Source organism: Ruditapes philippinarum, unplaced genomic scaffold, assembly GCF_026571515.1.
Source record: "Ruditapes philippinarum isolate M1 unplaced genomic scaffold, ASM2657151v2 ctg3931_1_1_1_1, whole genome shotgun sequence".
Classification (NCBI taxonomy): domain Eukaryota; kingdom Metazoa; phylum Mollusca; class Bivalvia; order Venerida; family Veneridae; genus Ruditapes; species Ruditapes philippinarum.
This window is the reverse complement of record NW_026860597.1, coordinates 190,168-206,701: the sequence shown is the minus strand read 5'-3', so window position 1 is coordinate 206,701 and position 16,534 is coordinate 190,168. Positions and strand designations below refer to the sequence as shown.

General features: G+C 34.9%; 1 protein-coding gene across 7 annotated transcripts in view; it reads right to left on the bottom strand.

Annotated features, from left to right (window-relative positions):
• Nucleotides 1-2,248: 2,248 nt before the first annotated feature.
• Nucleotides 2,249-16,534, bottom strand: part of LOC132712736 (serine/threonine-protein kinase PAK 2-like) — a 168,740-nt gene continuing 154,454 nt past the window's right edge. For all 7 annotated transcript variants that reach the window (XM_060695155.1, XM_060695158.1, XM_060695161.1 and 4 more), the window contains one exon: nucleotides 2,249-9,770. The gene's annotated coding sequence lies outside the window, so the exon portion shown is untranslated. The remainder of the gene's footprint in view (nucleotides 9,771-16,534) is intronic.

The following is a 16,534-nucleotide window of genomic DNA, read 5'->3' as shown; positions in this document are numbered from 1 at the left end:
ATATCAAAGCTATAAGCCTTTTACCTTCAGACAAGAAGGTATTTTAATTTTTACTATATGTACATATAGTGAAAATCAATGACCCCAGGGGTGGGGCCAATTTTGACCCCAGGGCTATAATTTAAACAATCTTGGTAGAACCCTACCAGACAATACCGTATGCAAAATACCTATGCTCTAGGCCTTGTGGGCCTTTACAAGAAGATTTTTTAAATTTATTCTTATAATTCCTTTTGGTTGCCATGGCAACCAAATTTCTGCATGGAACAACTTTGGAAGCCCTTCACCTAAGGTTCAATTCTGCCAAGTTTGGTTGAAATTGGACTAGTGGTTTTTCACAAGAAGATTTTTTAAGTTCACTATATAATCTTTATAACACACATACAAACACACAGGTGAATCGCTATATGCCACCGCATCGCAATGTTGCGGTGGCATAAAAACAAAAACATTTTTTATTGAGTGTGATTTAAACATATGTAGGATATGATAGGTAAGCAGGAGTGGACTGAAGGTAATTATAAATGCAAAAGTGAAAATTCCCAGGAGGCAAATTGACTCTTGTGCAGATTTTATCACGTGTCAAATGGGTGCATTTCCTAATTGAAGTATTAAGTATTTTCATCTGACCTTAAGCTGTGACATTGATTTTTGACCAAAAGACCTAGTTAATGTGCACAACACTATGCCTCATGATGGTGAACACTTGTATGAACTAGAAATTCCACTGTCATGGCGTGAATACCCTCGCATACCACTTTGTCAGAATCAACAGTGGCCATTTAGAGCTCAAGGACAACCTCCCTGCCAAATCTAAGGTTACTAAGCCAGTGCATTGCTAAGTTATGTATTCAACATGCTTCAATATGAAAATGTCAAAATCAATACACTGCGAACAGGCATTATTAAGCAATTGAGGGCAAAAGCTTTTTTTTAGTCAAGGTCCCTGTGACCTTGACCTTTGACCCAGTGACTTCAACATCAAAAGGGATCACATTCAATCAATAGGGGTCATCTACTAATCATGACTCACCTCCATGCCAAATATGAAGACTGTGGGTCAAAGGAATCTTAAGTTATTGGGCGGACAAGCTTTTTATAGTCAAGGCCCCTGTGACCTTGACCTTTGACCCAATGACCTCAAAATCAATAGGGGTCATCTACTAATCATGACTCACCTCCATGCCAAATATGAAGACTGTGGGTCAAAGGAATCTTAAGTTATTGGGCGGACAAGCTTTTTGAAATCAAGGCCCCCGTGACCTTGACCTTTGACCAGGTGACCTCAAAATCAATAGGGGTCATCTACTCATCATGACTCACCTCTATGCCAAATATGAAGACTGTGGGTCAAAGGAATCTTAAGTTATTGGGCGGACAAGCTTTTTGAAGTCAAGGCCCCTGTGACCTTGACCTTTGACCTGGTGACCTCAAAATCAATAGGGGTCATCTACTCATCATGACTAACCTCCCTACCATATATGAAGACTGTGGGTCAAAGGAATCTTAAGTTATTGGGCGGACAAGCTTTTTGAAGTCAAGGCCCCTGTGACCTTGACCTTTGACCTGGTGACCTCAAAATCAAAAAGGGTCATCTACTAAACATGACTAACCTCCATGCAAAATATGAAGACTGTGGGTCAAAGGAATCTTAAGTTATTGGGCAGACAAGCTTTTTGAAGTCAAGGCCCCTGTGACCTTTGACCTGGTGACCTCAAAATCAATAGGTGTCATCTACTAATCATGACTAACCTCCATGTCAAATATGAAGACTGTGGGTCAAAGGAATTCTAAGTTATTGGGCGGACAAGCTTTTTTAAGTCAAGGCCCCTGTGACCTTGACCTTTGACATGGTGACCTCAAAATCAATAGGGGTCATCTACTTATCATGACTAACCTCCATGCCAAATATGGAGACTGTGGGTCAAAGGAATCTTAATTTATTGGGCGGACAAGAAAAAACCAACGGACACCCGACGGCCGGACAAGCTGATTCCAGTATACCCCCCTTACAACTTTGTTGTGCGGTGGTATGATTAATACTAAAATTTTTCCATGCATGCAAACAATATGCTATGTACAAAAACCCAGGTGTGGGTCCATAATACGACCAACCAATTTTTCTCGAAATTTTAAACATCCAGTGTTAGCTAGAACTATTACTGAAACTAAGCAGCCAAATGTCTCAGGTGGCATATTGCAGCTGGCATACATTATCTGGAAATTGGAGTGAAAAGCGATACGTCTCTTATGCTTAAACATGCTTTATTGAAGACTAAATTAACAGTTTTACACCATTACAGAAGCAATTACATTTGACACTGTATACAGAGTGGTATGTTTAATTTTAAACATATGCCAATTTTGCTAAAAAAAGTCAACTTATATAGGCAAAAACATCAAAGGATACATAACTAAAAGAAGAGATTGGAAATCTCATTTTTTTTCTCTTTAAACTTTCTTCTAAGATCATGCAAAAATTAAATAAATTCCATTCAACAGTTTTCATTAAGCCTAATGTCTTTATATAAAAACTGTAACGAAGTCTGTACACATATCCAATATTTACATGTATGTATCTATCTATCTTTGTGCAATGAAAGTAACATTTTATATTAAACTATTCTACTGTAAGGTATATTTGATATACCATACATAAACTAAACCTAGCAAATTTAAGCAGACATATCACCTATACAAGTAACACTAATGTCTAAAGCACATAAAAAAACAAACTTATAAAATATATACAAATCAAATCTGAATGAACCATTAAGGTATGACCACCCTAATGCATTGCCTCCACTTTTAAGAGTATTCAAATTGGCTAGAATTACTGTTAATTAGGGTCCTAGTTTAAAACTCAAGAAGGGTAAGCTTTTTTCAAACATTATCTATGTATCATTCAAATCCCATTTGGAAAAAAGTACTTAATTTTAATAACATAATTATTATAGGTATCTATTTGCTAAATAAATGCTAAATCTAATAATAAATATGATACCTGATATTTTCAAAGTACCTTGTATAATAAAATCAAAACTACATGGTAAGAGTATTTAATATTTGACAAGATCAACCAATATACAGTTGAGAAAATGTAGGGAAACTTTGAAAACAGACCCTCATTTTAGTTAACTTTAGGAGCTTTTTTTAAATAAGATTCTCTAAGTCGGAAAAAAGTAAAAACAAGTGTTAAAGGTGGGGGTTGGGAAATATTTTTTTTTATACATATTTCATAAATGTTGAGTATATACAATCCTTTTGCTTGTGTGGATTGTTAGCTGAATGTTATTTGTTTCTTAACAATAATTAATGGGAAAACATTTTCCATAAGGATGATATTAAAGATTATTTAAAGATTTGTCATTTCTGAAATAGAGTCTGTCTAATATCCAAGGTTAAGTTTAGAAAAGTGTCCATGTAAATTTTGCATGCAGTTGTTGTTTAAGGCATATAATCTGACTTATGTTGTCAATTTTTCAGTTTCTTATATATAGCACCCATTAGGGTGGTCATACCTTAAATCAACTTTAAACATTGTAAACCAACATTGTTGTTTTGAGTTAATTACTAATGATTTGCTAAGTTTTATATTTAAATAAAGTAGTTTTGTTAAATCATCTATAAAGTTTGTCATCTACATAACTGCAGGTTATGCAAGCAATTGTAACTTTATAAGCACAAAAAAAATCGTTATAATAAGATGATAAAATGTGCTTACATGTAAAAACAATAACAGTAACTAGAACTATCACTGAAGGAGATTCATATCCCCAACCTATTTCAAAATTAAGTTGTCTGAAGCCAAATTTGAACTGGACCTACATTTTATGATGTTTCATCTGTGAACTAATAGTAATTTCAATAAATTGCCATGCTAAAAAATTATTATCATTTGCTTACCATTATTTTGGTAAAAAAAACAACAGGAAAATAACTAAGTAAAAGAAAAAATAGTTTTCTGAAGCCAATTTGAATAAACAAGAGCCACCGCCAGGCAGGGGCAACGCTCATTTTTTTACTTTTTCTAAAAGCAAACAAATAAACGGTTTAAAAGAAAATTAAATTTTACAGGTCTGTCCTGTCACACTTGTTGTTTTATAAAAAAAAGAATCATTTCCATACATAAATGACAAACTTAAGAAAATATATTATAAGCAAAATTCAATCATTTGATCGACAAGGTCAATATAAAGGTCAAGATATAAAATTATGTAAATTTTTCCACATATCTGTTTGGTCACAAGTGCTGTTTTGTCCGCATATGAATCAAATCCGTACATAAACAAGAACTGTCGGAGGACAGTTACGCTTGACTATTCGAAAAGTTGTCACAAGTGTGTTTCATTGAGTATAATAATGCTTACCAATATGAATACATAAAATTGTCAGAAAAGGTACAAAGGCTTGTTATTAAGATGTTTTATCGAGTTAATCACTGCTTAATTATTATTATGAATGCATAAAATTGTTCAAAAAAAGGCACAAACCCTTCAGTAGTTATGGAGATACCAAAAAAAAAAAAAAAGCAAAAACTTTACCTAGAATTTCTAAGCCGAAAAAGGTGCATAATTATGAAAAAAAACAAATCAGAGTTATGGGACTTATACCAATCATGATACATAATCACAGAGAACAAGTGTGTGAAGTTTCAATCGAAAGTTGTTGTGGGCATAATTATGCAAAAAATAAATCAGAGTAATGGGACTTGTGCCAATCATGTAAGATAATCGCAGAGAACAAGTGTGTGAAGTTTCAATCCATTCCCTTCAATAGTTATGATGATATGCAAAAAAGCAAATCAGAGTTATGGACTTGTGCCAATCATGTTAGATAATCACAGAGAACAATAGTGTGTGAAGTTTAAATCTATTCCCTTCAGTAGTTATTGAGATACCAGCTTGCACGCAAAAACTTAACCAAGAATTTCTAAGTCGAAAAAGGGGCATAATTATGCAAAAAAGCAAATCAGAGTTATGGGACTTGTGCCAATCATGTAATATAATCACAGAGAACAAGTGTGTGAAGTTTCAATCCATTCCCTTCAGTAGTTATGGAGATACCAGCTTATACGCAAAAACTTAACCACAGGGATGCCGACAAATGGGTGACTGCATTAGCTCGATTATTCTGCGAAAAGTCGAGCTAAAAACCAAACTATGTCAACTCAAAATTCAATACTTTGACCTTGACGGTCAAGGACATTTAAAGCTCAAGGTCAAAGTCAGTTCAACTTTTTAGAAGGCTTTGTCCTGAAGGTTGTTTGATGATCAAGGTCACATCAGAAAAATTCAAAAGCAAAAGTATCGATTTATTTGTGCTGTTGGGGATAGTGTACAAATAAAATCTCCTCTTGGTATTGATTGTTCCCATAAAGTTTCCTTGAATTCAAGCCAGTAGTTGCAATAACTCTGTGATGAAGGATCTGACTGGAGCAACGCAACAATATGTACATGTCCTTTTAGTATTGATGGTCCCCATAAAGTTTCAGAGAATTCCTGCCAGTACTTGCAGAGAAATAGCACAAAAACGATTATTGCTCTGTATGCATACTGCAAACCTAATCAAGGGCCATAACTCTTTGTGTTACAGGGTCGGACCGGAACAAGGCGACAATATGCGCATCTCATCTTGGTGTTGGTCATTCCCATAAAGTTTTGTTGAATTCCTGCCAGTAGTTGCAGAGAACTAGCCCGGAAATTCGAACAGACAGATGGATGGATTAGGAGGGACGGATGGACAACACCAAATAAATACAATCCAGATTCAATCAGCGAGGCATAAAAAAATGATGACCAACATTTAAGTTTTCGGATGGAAACAGCAACAACAACTTCAATGTCTAAGAACAACATGACTGTAGCAATAGTTTCTTTAATACAAAAAAGATGAGCTAAAAAACAAGATTTTTCGAAGTTAAAAAAAGGCCTTGAACATATACTATCAATTTATTGTTAAGTTTCAAATTAAATAGAGCTGTCGGAGAAATGACCAATAACCATACTATCTTAATATGACACAAGATGTTATTTGGTCCATTTAACATTATGTTTTAAGTTGAACATATGAGCTAAGTTTGAAAGAAGTCTTTCAAAGCTGAAGAGATCTAAAAGTGCAGACATAAAATTGTCTGAAATTTGACCTTCAAGTGTGACCTCAACCTTTAAGAAGCAAACTTACAGCATATAAATTCTGCACATCACCTTGCCGAGGTGAACATTTGAGTGTTTGAAGAACATTTTCATCCATGGGTATATTTATTGAGAGGACACAAAATTTTATGACAATTATGACCATAAGCAATGGGTCTTTACATTACCTTGTGCAGGTTAACATTTGAAGGACAGACATACTTCTTCCTTAGTTGATGTTTAGGGGCTATTCCTTTAATTAATATTTAATAAAAACATATTTTTACCCATACCAAAAAGTACAGTCTGTACAGAATGAACAGACATTTAATCCTATATAAATGTCACATCATGTCATATGTGAGTGCTAACAGATGAACAGACAATGCCATACCACAATACCTCCTAAACAATCCTTGGTGTATAAAAACAAAAGAAGAACTTTGTTTGTAGAAAACATTGAGCATAATCTATTCTAGTAATGGCATAATATATCTAATTATATCATATTATCATATCTGTTAGTGAAAAAATGTAGTTTGTTTAAGTGCCCTTTTAAATGAAAATATTACAAGTTTCAACAAGAGGGCCATGATAGCCCTGAAGTCGCTCACCTGTATATGGGCCCCCTGAGCGGGGCCAGTTTAAACCCCAGGGCTTTTATTTGAACAAACTTGGTAGACACCCATTAAAAGATGTTTCATGCTAAACATCTAAGGTTTAGCTCGTTGGGTTTTTTAAAAGAAGATTTTTTTAAGTATTTTCTTTACACATATAGTTAAAAACAATGACACACCTGGGGCAGGGCCAGTTTTGACCCCAGGGCTTTTATTTGAACAAACTTTGTAGACACTCACTAGAAGATGTTTCATGCTTAGTATCTAAACTCTAGCTATTTGTTTTTTTTCAAAGAAGATTTTTAAAGTTTTTGCTATATACACATATTAGGAAAATCAATGACCCCCGGGGCGGGACAATTTTGACCAAAGGGCTCTTATTTGAACAAACTTGGTAGACATCTATTAGGACATGTTTTATGCTAAATATCTTAGCTCTAGCTCTTTGGGTTCTATAAAAGAAGATTTTTTACTATATGCATATAGGGAAAATCAATGACCCCCTGGGGCGGGGCCAATTTTGACCCCAAGGCTTTTATTTGAACAAGCTTGGTAGACACCAATTAAAAGATGTTTCATGCTAAATATCTTAGCTCTACCTCTTTGGGTTCTTTAAAAGAAGATTTTTTATTTTTTTACTATATGCATATAGGGAAAATCAATGACCCCCTTGGGTGTGGCCAATTTTGACCCCAGGGCTTTTATTTGAACAAACTTGGTAGACACTCACTAGAAGATGTTTTATGTCAAATATCTAAGCTCTAGCTCTTTGGGTTTTTTGGAAGAAGATATTTAAAGTTTTTTCTTTTGGTTGCCATCAACCAGAGTTCTGCATGGTATTAAATTCTTTGAACAATTTTCAAAGGTGACCACCAAAGGAACATTCCTGTGAAGTTTGGATGAAATTGGCTTAGTGGTTTATGAGGAGATGTCATTTAAAGTAAAAGTTTACGGACGCCGGACGAAAAGCGACCACAAAAGCTCACCTTGTCACTTTGTGACAGGTGAGCTAAAAAAAAAGACATATTTGTGTTCAAGTCTACAACATTATATATATAATACATATTTATGTGTGTGACGATGAATTAAAATCTTGTATAAAATACATAAAAAATGTACAGATTACACTACATTAATATATAAAATGTTTGCACAAAAAATGAAACATATAAATAGACTAGGCCATTTCAGATGCACATAAAGCTATATACAGAATACAATTATGTAACACTCAAAAGGTTTATAAAACTTATAAAATTATAAATTGTCTTTAAAGATTTTCTAATGACACAATTTGCATTTCAAAACTGAATAAATTTTTGACTGCTCTTTACTTAAATAGTCACTGGGTCATTGTGACCGTTAAGGTTGTAAGCAGCAATCACAAATCTTACCTAAATGTTATGAATCATGTAGGCCTCCTTGACAGCCAATATGTTATATTACATTTAACCTTGAAATGTGTATACCAGAAGCATTTTTAGTTTAATAAAAAATATCAACCAAGGCAACTTGAGTTTTTGAGTTATTGGTAAGAAACCATTTTCACTTACAAGGTCAATGTGACTTTGACCTTTGTCCCTAAAAAGCAATAGGGGTTATCTACTGGCATAGACCAATGAACCTGTGAAGTTCGAAGGTCAAGGTCCCATGAGTTGTTGAGTTATTATTTGGATACCATTTTAACATTCAAGGTGAATTTTACCTTTACCTTTGACCTAAAGACCCATAAAACAATCTTCTGGTCATCTTCTGGTCTTTTTGATCCCCATGCCAAGTTTGAAGTTCCTAGGCCTAAGTGTTCTTTAGTTATTGACGGACACCATTTGGTCAATGGACCGACCAACCTACAAATGCAAAGCAATATACCCTTCTTCTTTATAGGGAATGGATGAGAAGGAGGGGGGAGGGGGGAGGTGGGGCATAATATAATAATAAAAGCTCTATTTAAGTAGCTTTTTAAAAGAATATCTAAATAGGTTTCTATAAAGTTGTGCCAAACTGGAACTGCCTCAAGTCTGGGAACGTTCCTCCCATGCCACTTTGGTAAACAGTATGATCAGTAGGGATTTTTACAGGGCCACATGGATGACACTCATTGCAAACAAATTTTTCTCAAATATTAGTTAATAGACCTTGCAAAAGAAAACTTTTACCACAGAGGACATCAAACTACAGCTTAAGTAATTTCTCTGTGGTTAATCACAGGGGAACAAGATGGTCAATCACTGTAAAACAGCTAACTTTTACAAATATTAAATGAAACTTGTTAAATAAAATAATTCAACAATATTATAAAGATTATAAAGAACAGTAAAAATTTATATTCGTAAATTTGCCTTCATTTCATGGAAATCAAGTGGCTAGCACACAGGCCTGTACTTCCAGCCAAAATATATTTCACACAGTGTTTTACATATGTGTATAGATTGTTCAAGCATAATTATATTTCTTTTCATTTTTTTTTCCATTTTTTTATTGTTTATTTAATTTTCTTGATAATTATGAACACTTCTATGAGCAGTCCTATTTTGTATTCATTCTGTATATTCAGGGAATAATATCATGTCCCAGGTATATCATTAAATGATAAGGACTTGATAAGGACACATATGTCAGTAAAATCATAAGTCTGGAGGCAACACACATACGCATGCGAGAAACAAATAATGTAAGTTTAGAAGAAATTAATCATATAATGTAGGAGTTGTCTTGCCAAGATTTCACAAGTGGGGACAGATTTGCCAAGGGACAGACTGACTCCATTTCACCCCCTTCAAACTAAGTTTATGGGGTATTACAATGTACAAATGTTATACTTTAACATTAACAATAATTAGTATACTGTAATACAACAATGTGAAACATTATTCCTGTACTAAACATATATGGGACACTTTCTGTACTTTCTTGACAGGTGATGGAACTGTTAATGTGTGCACAAGTAGTCTATGAAGCCAATGATGAAGCAATGCTGAACCAGCAGTCATGTTTTGAATACACCTATCACATGCTATACCTGAAATATATAAATAAATAAACAAATATAAAAAAATAAACAAACAAGAAGCAGTGGGAGGTTGCAAAATACCCTGCTGAAAGGAGAAAATTTATAACAAGAGGGCCCAGAGGGCCCTAGATTGCTCACCTGAGAACCAGTCAAAGTGTAGCCCCCTTTCACCCCAGAGGCACAATTAGAAAACAAGGGACAGCTAAATCTGAAAAAAATTTGTACACTGTCACCAAGAAAATTTTTGTGTAAAATTATTTCAAAACTGAACCAGTGGTTAAGATATTGTTTGGATGTTTTTGTTTTCTAATTTTAACTCTGGCAGCCATTTTATTAAATAGTTCAGCCTGTCACTAAGTGAGAGGTAAGCTAATAAAAAGATGATAGAAAAAGAGAGGGAAAACAAACATTTGACCTGGCTGGGGTTTGAACTGTCAAGCTCAATCCCCTGGGGCGGGGGCCAATTTTGACCCTAGGGGTTTTATTTCAACAAACATGGTAGACATACACTAGAACATATTTCGTGCCAAATATCTAAGCTTTAGGTCTTTAGAATACATGTATATATAAGGAAAATCAATGATCCCTGAGGTGGGGTCAATTTTGACCCTAGGGCTTTTATTTGAACAAAGAGTTTTTTTTATAGTTTTTACTACATGTATATATTTTATAAAGAAAATCAATGACCCCTGGTGCCAGGTCAATTTTGATCCTATAGGGCATTTATTTGAACAAACTTAGTAGACATCCAATAGAAGATGTTTCATGCCAAATCTATAGCGGTTTTGGATTGTCACAGTAAGATTTTTAAAAGTTTTTACTATATGCATATAAGGAAAATCAATGGCCCCTGGGGTTGGGCAAATTTTGACCCTAGGAGTTTCATTTGAACAAACTTGGTAGACATCCACTAGAAGATGTTTCATGCCAAATATCTAAGCTCTACCTTTTTTGGATTATCACCAGAAGATTTTTTAAGTTTTTACTATATACATATTTGGAAAATTAAGACCCCTGGGGCGGGGCCAATTTTGAGCCTAAAGCTTTTTTTAGGACAATCTTGGTAGACATCCACTAGAAGATTTTATTATGCCAAATATCTAATCTCTAGCTCTTTTGGATTGTCAAAAGAAGATTTTTTTTAGTTTTTACTATATACATATAAGGAATATCAATGACCCCTGGGGTGCAGCCAATTTTGACCCTTGGGCACTAGTTTGAACAAACTTGGTACACATACACTAAAACATGTTTCATGCTAAATATCTTATCTATAGTGCTTTTGGTTGTCACAAGAAGATTTTTTAGGTTCTTACTAATATACATATAAACTGAAACTGAAACTGTTTTATTTGCTTGAACGCCTATTTCTACATATAATACATATTCAATGGCGTTGTACAATATCACATCAGAACATTAAAAGTAATAAATAAATGTAGTTTAAGAATAATAAAACAATTAATTCTAAATCTAAATCTAAAACATGGTATCACAAATAAAAGAAAGTAATGTTATTTAAAATAATTAAAAATATGGCTATATTATTAAAGGACATGGTAAAAGACATGCAAATGTTACTTGGATAATAAATACATTGTAAAATCAGATATTCATCACAGAGTTAATGCGCAGAAAAAACATTGTCTCTTAGTTTCTACACTTTACTGACTTTGACTAAAAAAGATTAAAATAGTCTCTGAAGAAATGAGTCTTCAAGTGTTTCTTGAAACTATCAACTGATGAGCATTGTCTGATATTTTAATGGAAGATCATTCCAGAGTTTCGGGCCGATTGTACTGAAACTTCTGTCACTGAAAGTTTTACACTTATTAAAAGGCACTTCATAACTGTCAACTGAAAATGATGATGATCTCAGAGAACGTTTTTTGAACTTTAGGTGTAAGCAGGTCGGTCAAATAAGTTGGTGCATTTTCCAACGTGACAGTTGTACATATATACAAGAATCTTGAATTGAATTCTGGCCTTGATGGGCAGCCAGTGTAGATCGTATAGCGCCTGCTTAGAACTGTCACTTTTCCTACGATTCAATACTAGTTTGGCACACATGTTTTGAATTCGCTGTAGTTTTGCAATATCACAGTTTGAAATACCATACAGAATCACGTTGCAATAGTCTAAGTGAGAAATAACGAGTGAGAGTACAAGAGTTTCTGTTGCATCTTGTGTGAGGAATTTGCGAATATTTTTTTATGCGAAAAAGCTCAACATAGCTGTTCGACACTGTATCTTGATGTGATGTTTGAAAGTCAGATTTTCGTCCAAATATGCCCCTAAAATATCTGATCGTATTTTGTCGTTTGATCTTATCACCACAGATGTTAATTTCATCTTTAGACAGTTTACGCAACTGAGGAGCACTTCCGAAAATTATGTGTTCAGTTTTTGAAGAATTCATTTTTAATTTATTACTGTTCATCCAATCATTTGCTTGTGTTGCGAACTCTTCTAGTTCCGCAATGGATTCGGCCTCGAGAGCGGGTGTAGGTTTGAAACATTTGCTGGCAGTATGATCGTTGGCGAAGCCGTACACGGAGATGGTAGGGGTAACAATGTCAAATATGGTCCCTGCATACGCGAGGTAGAGCCACGGCCCTAAACAGCTTCCTTGGGGGACACTGCACGTAAGATCACGCGCTGACGACATTATATTGTTCACACTTACGCGACAACTCCTGGGTCGCAGGTACGAGTCCAACCAGTCGAGTGCAACTCCACAGATACCATACTGACGATTGAGAACGTCGAGAGGATGTCGTGATGGACGGTATCGAACGCTGCACTTAAGTCCAGTGCTATTAACGCAGTTACTTCTTGATTTTCCATGGCAGCAAGAATGTCATTTACAAGACGAAGTAAATGCTGATTCACACGAATGATGCTGTCGGTACGCTGATTGGTTCTTGGGAAGGAGATTGTGTTCATTTGCATGTTTGTTAAGATAGAACAATGCTGCCTTTTCAATTAATTTTGACAGAAATGGTAGGTTGCTCACTGGTCTGTAGTTAGAAAAAATGAGTTCGAGTCCAAGTTTTTTCAACAATGGTCTAACTTATATAATTGCCTGTTTCCAATTTGGTGGAAAGTCACCTTGCGACAACGAAAGATTCACTAGTGTGGTAATGATGGGAAGCAGTTCAGTCACAAATGACTTCAACACTTTCGTTGGCAAAACGTCAATTTCGCATGATTTTGTTTGCATGGAATTAATTATTTTTTCACATCATTTTCACTTAATGTTCCAAATTCCTCGAATTTTGGTACATCTTTTGGCAATGGTTCATAGTTCTTATGATGTTTAAGGTTGTCTCGTATTGTCTCAATTTTGTTCATGAAAAAATCTGCAAATTTATCAGCTAAACTGTTTTCGTTTTCGACGGTTGGCATTGGATTTTTGGACTTTCCGCCGGTGAGATCAGTCACGAAGTTGTAGAGTTTCTTGGAATCTCCCTTGAATGCGAGCACTTTCTGACTAAGTTTGCGTTTCTTTTCAAGATTTAGTTCATAATTGTATTTATTCCTTGCATTTTTGAAGAATTCAAAATCATTTGGATTTTTGTGTTTTCTCCACATGCGCTCAGATTTGCGCAGAATACTCTTTGAGTGTTTTATACTCTCAGTAAACCATGGCTTCGGATTTCAACATATAACTGTTTTTTCAATTTCAGGTGCATGTTTATCGACGATAGCTTTCATTTCGGATTCGAAAAGTTCCACATATTCAGTAATTGATTCACTTTCAATTTTTATAGTTGTAATATCACTGGCAAATTCTGAGCGATCAATATCTTTAAAGTTTCTGTATTTGATGGATTTGCTGATAATGTTCTCTTTTTTCACTTTTGTGACAACTTTCACTGCATGATGGTCTGAAAGAAATGAACCAGGTTCACATGAGACTAGCTCAACACCATTTGCGACCTCTGTGATCACAAGATCGAGACTTTGACCGAACACTTGTGTGGGGAAATGTACATGTTGTTCTAATCCCATAGCACACAAACAGTTATTAAATTCTGAAATAGCACAGGTGTCGTCGTGTATATGAAGATTGAAATCCCCCATTGTCAAGAGAATTTGATATTTTGAAACAATGTCCTCCATAAATTCAAAGAAGTCTTTCACAAATTGCAGAGGAGTAGCTAATGATGGGGGTCTATAAATTCCTACACAATTTATGGTAATGTTTTTGAAAACCAATTGCCATATTCTGTACTCAAAAGTTTGGGTCGGGCCGGAATCCTTTTTCCGCATATTGATGGTACTTTTACATGTCAAAGCAATACCGCCGCCAACAAAATTTTTACGGTTTGCAACACTGAGTTTATAACCATTTTGGTTTAAATCTGATGTTTCAAAGTGAGATTGTTTGGAGATATAAGGAAAATCAATTTTGACCCTTGGGATTTTATTTGAACAAACCTGGTAGACATCTATTATAAGATATTTCATGCCAAATATCTTAGCTCTATCCCTTTAAGATTTTCACGAGAAGTTTTTTTTAAAGTTTTTACTATATACATATAAGGAAAATCAATGACCCCTGGGGTGTGGCCAATTTTGACCCTGGGGCTTTTATTTGAACAGACTTGGTAAACATTCACTAGAAGATGTTTCATGCCAAATATCTAAGCTCTAGGTCTTTCGGTTTTTTACAAGATTTTTTAAGTTTTTACTATATGCATATAGGGAAAATCAATGACCCCCTGGGGCGGGGCCAATTTTGACCCCAGGGCTTTTATTTGAACAAACTTGGTAGACACCAATTAAAAGATGTTTCATGCTAAATATCTTAGCTCTAGCTCTTTGGGTTCTTTAAAAGAAGATTTTTTATTTTTTTACTATATGCATATAGGGAAAATCAATGACCCCCTTGGGTGGGGCCAATTTTGACTGTAAAAAAATCTTTTGGTTGCCATGGCATTTGAACAACTTTGGTAAAGCTTCATGCAAGAAACATCTCTGCAAAGTTTCAACAAATTTGGCCATGTGGTTTAGGAGGAGAAGTTGTCCTCAGGTGAGCTAAAAAGAGTATAGTCTAAAACCACAAATTTATTATCTGGACATGCCAATGAGAGGCAAATTGCCTTTTTGTATTGATGGTTCCCATAAAGTTTTGTTCAAATCAATCCAGCAGTTGCAAAAAAAAAGCATTATTGCTCTATAATACATACTTCATACATGTAATTAATCAAGGGCCATAACTATGTGTTGAAGGATCTGACCAAAACAAGGCAAGGATATGCGCATCTCCTCTTAGAAATGATAGTTTCCATCAAGTTTCATTGAATTCCAGCCAGTAGTTGCAGAGAAATAGCGCATAAACCATTATTGCTCTATATGCACACTGTCTAACTTATCAAAGGCCATAACTCTGATGTTGGTCTAACCAGAGCAAGGTAATGTTATGCCCATCTCGTCTTGGTATTGAAAGTTCCAATTAAGTTTTGTTGAATTCCTGCAAGTAGTTGCAGAGAAATAGCATGGAATCGCTTTTTTGCTCTATATGCATACTGCATAACTAATCAACGGCCATTATTTTGTGTTGAAGCGTCTGACCTTAACAAGGCAAGGCACATCTCTTCTTGGTATTGATGGTTCCCATTGAAATTGCCAGTGGTTTCAGAGAGATAGCACGGAAACAATTATTCTATGTTGAATGGTCGGACTAGAACAAGAGACCAGGGTTCGTACAGACATCCAATGCCAAAATTCAAGGACATTTTAAGCACTATTTAAGCATGTTTTTCCATTTTTCAAGCAAATTTGTTGCACATATACCGACACAATCTTCAACCTATGATGGATAGTTTGTTCACCATTTTTTGTTGAATACACATTTTTATGACATTATACGAGAAAAACAAAGGGTGCATCAAAGGGTGCATCAAATACAGATTAGTTCAAAACAACTGCAATTTATAAACTTACTGTTACCTTCAGTAAACATTTCATTGATTGGATCTTTTTTTATTTTGTTAACCGTTGATTTTTATCTAAACTATGTCATTCTGTGATTCAAATATTTTCAAGAACATTTTAAGCAAATTTAAGCAAACTTTTCAAAACAGTAATCAAATTCAAGGACTTTTAAGCACTTTTTTACATTTTTAAGCACTTTTTAAGAAAGAGACTCAAATTTAAGCACTTTTTAAGACTGTACGAACCCTGGAGACATTATGCGCATCTCATCTTGAAGTTGACGGTTCCAACAAAGTTTTGTTGAATTCAAGTTAGTATCTGCAGAGAAGTATCGCAGAAATAATTATTGCTCTATATACATACTACATAACTAATCAAGGGGAATAACTCTGTATTGAAGGGTTGGACCAGAACAGGCACTGCTCAGTTGCCACGATATGATCAATCGCGAGCTTGTTTTCCAATATAAGCCTCATATAGGGTGAAATAGCATCGTATAGTATCAATTTATTTGTGCTGTTGGGAATAGTGTACAAATAAAATCTCCTCTTGGTATTGATGGTTCCTATAAAGTTTCCTTGAATTCCAGCTAGTAGTTGCAGAGAACTAGCGCAGAAACGAAATATCGGATGGACAGGTGGAATCGGACGGACGGTCAAGGCCAAAACAATATCCTCCTCCTGATTCCATTGGCCGGGATAACAAAATTGGTAGACACTCACTAGAAGATGTTTCATGCCAAATATTACTCTTAGCTTTAAAAAAAAAAAAAAATATTTGAAGTTTTTTCTTTCAGTTGCCATGGCAACCAGAGTTCTGCATGAAATTAA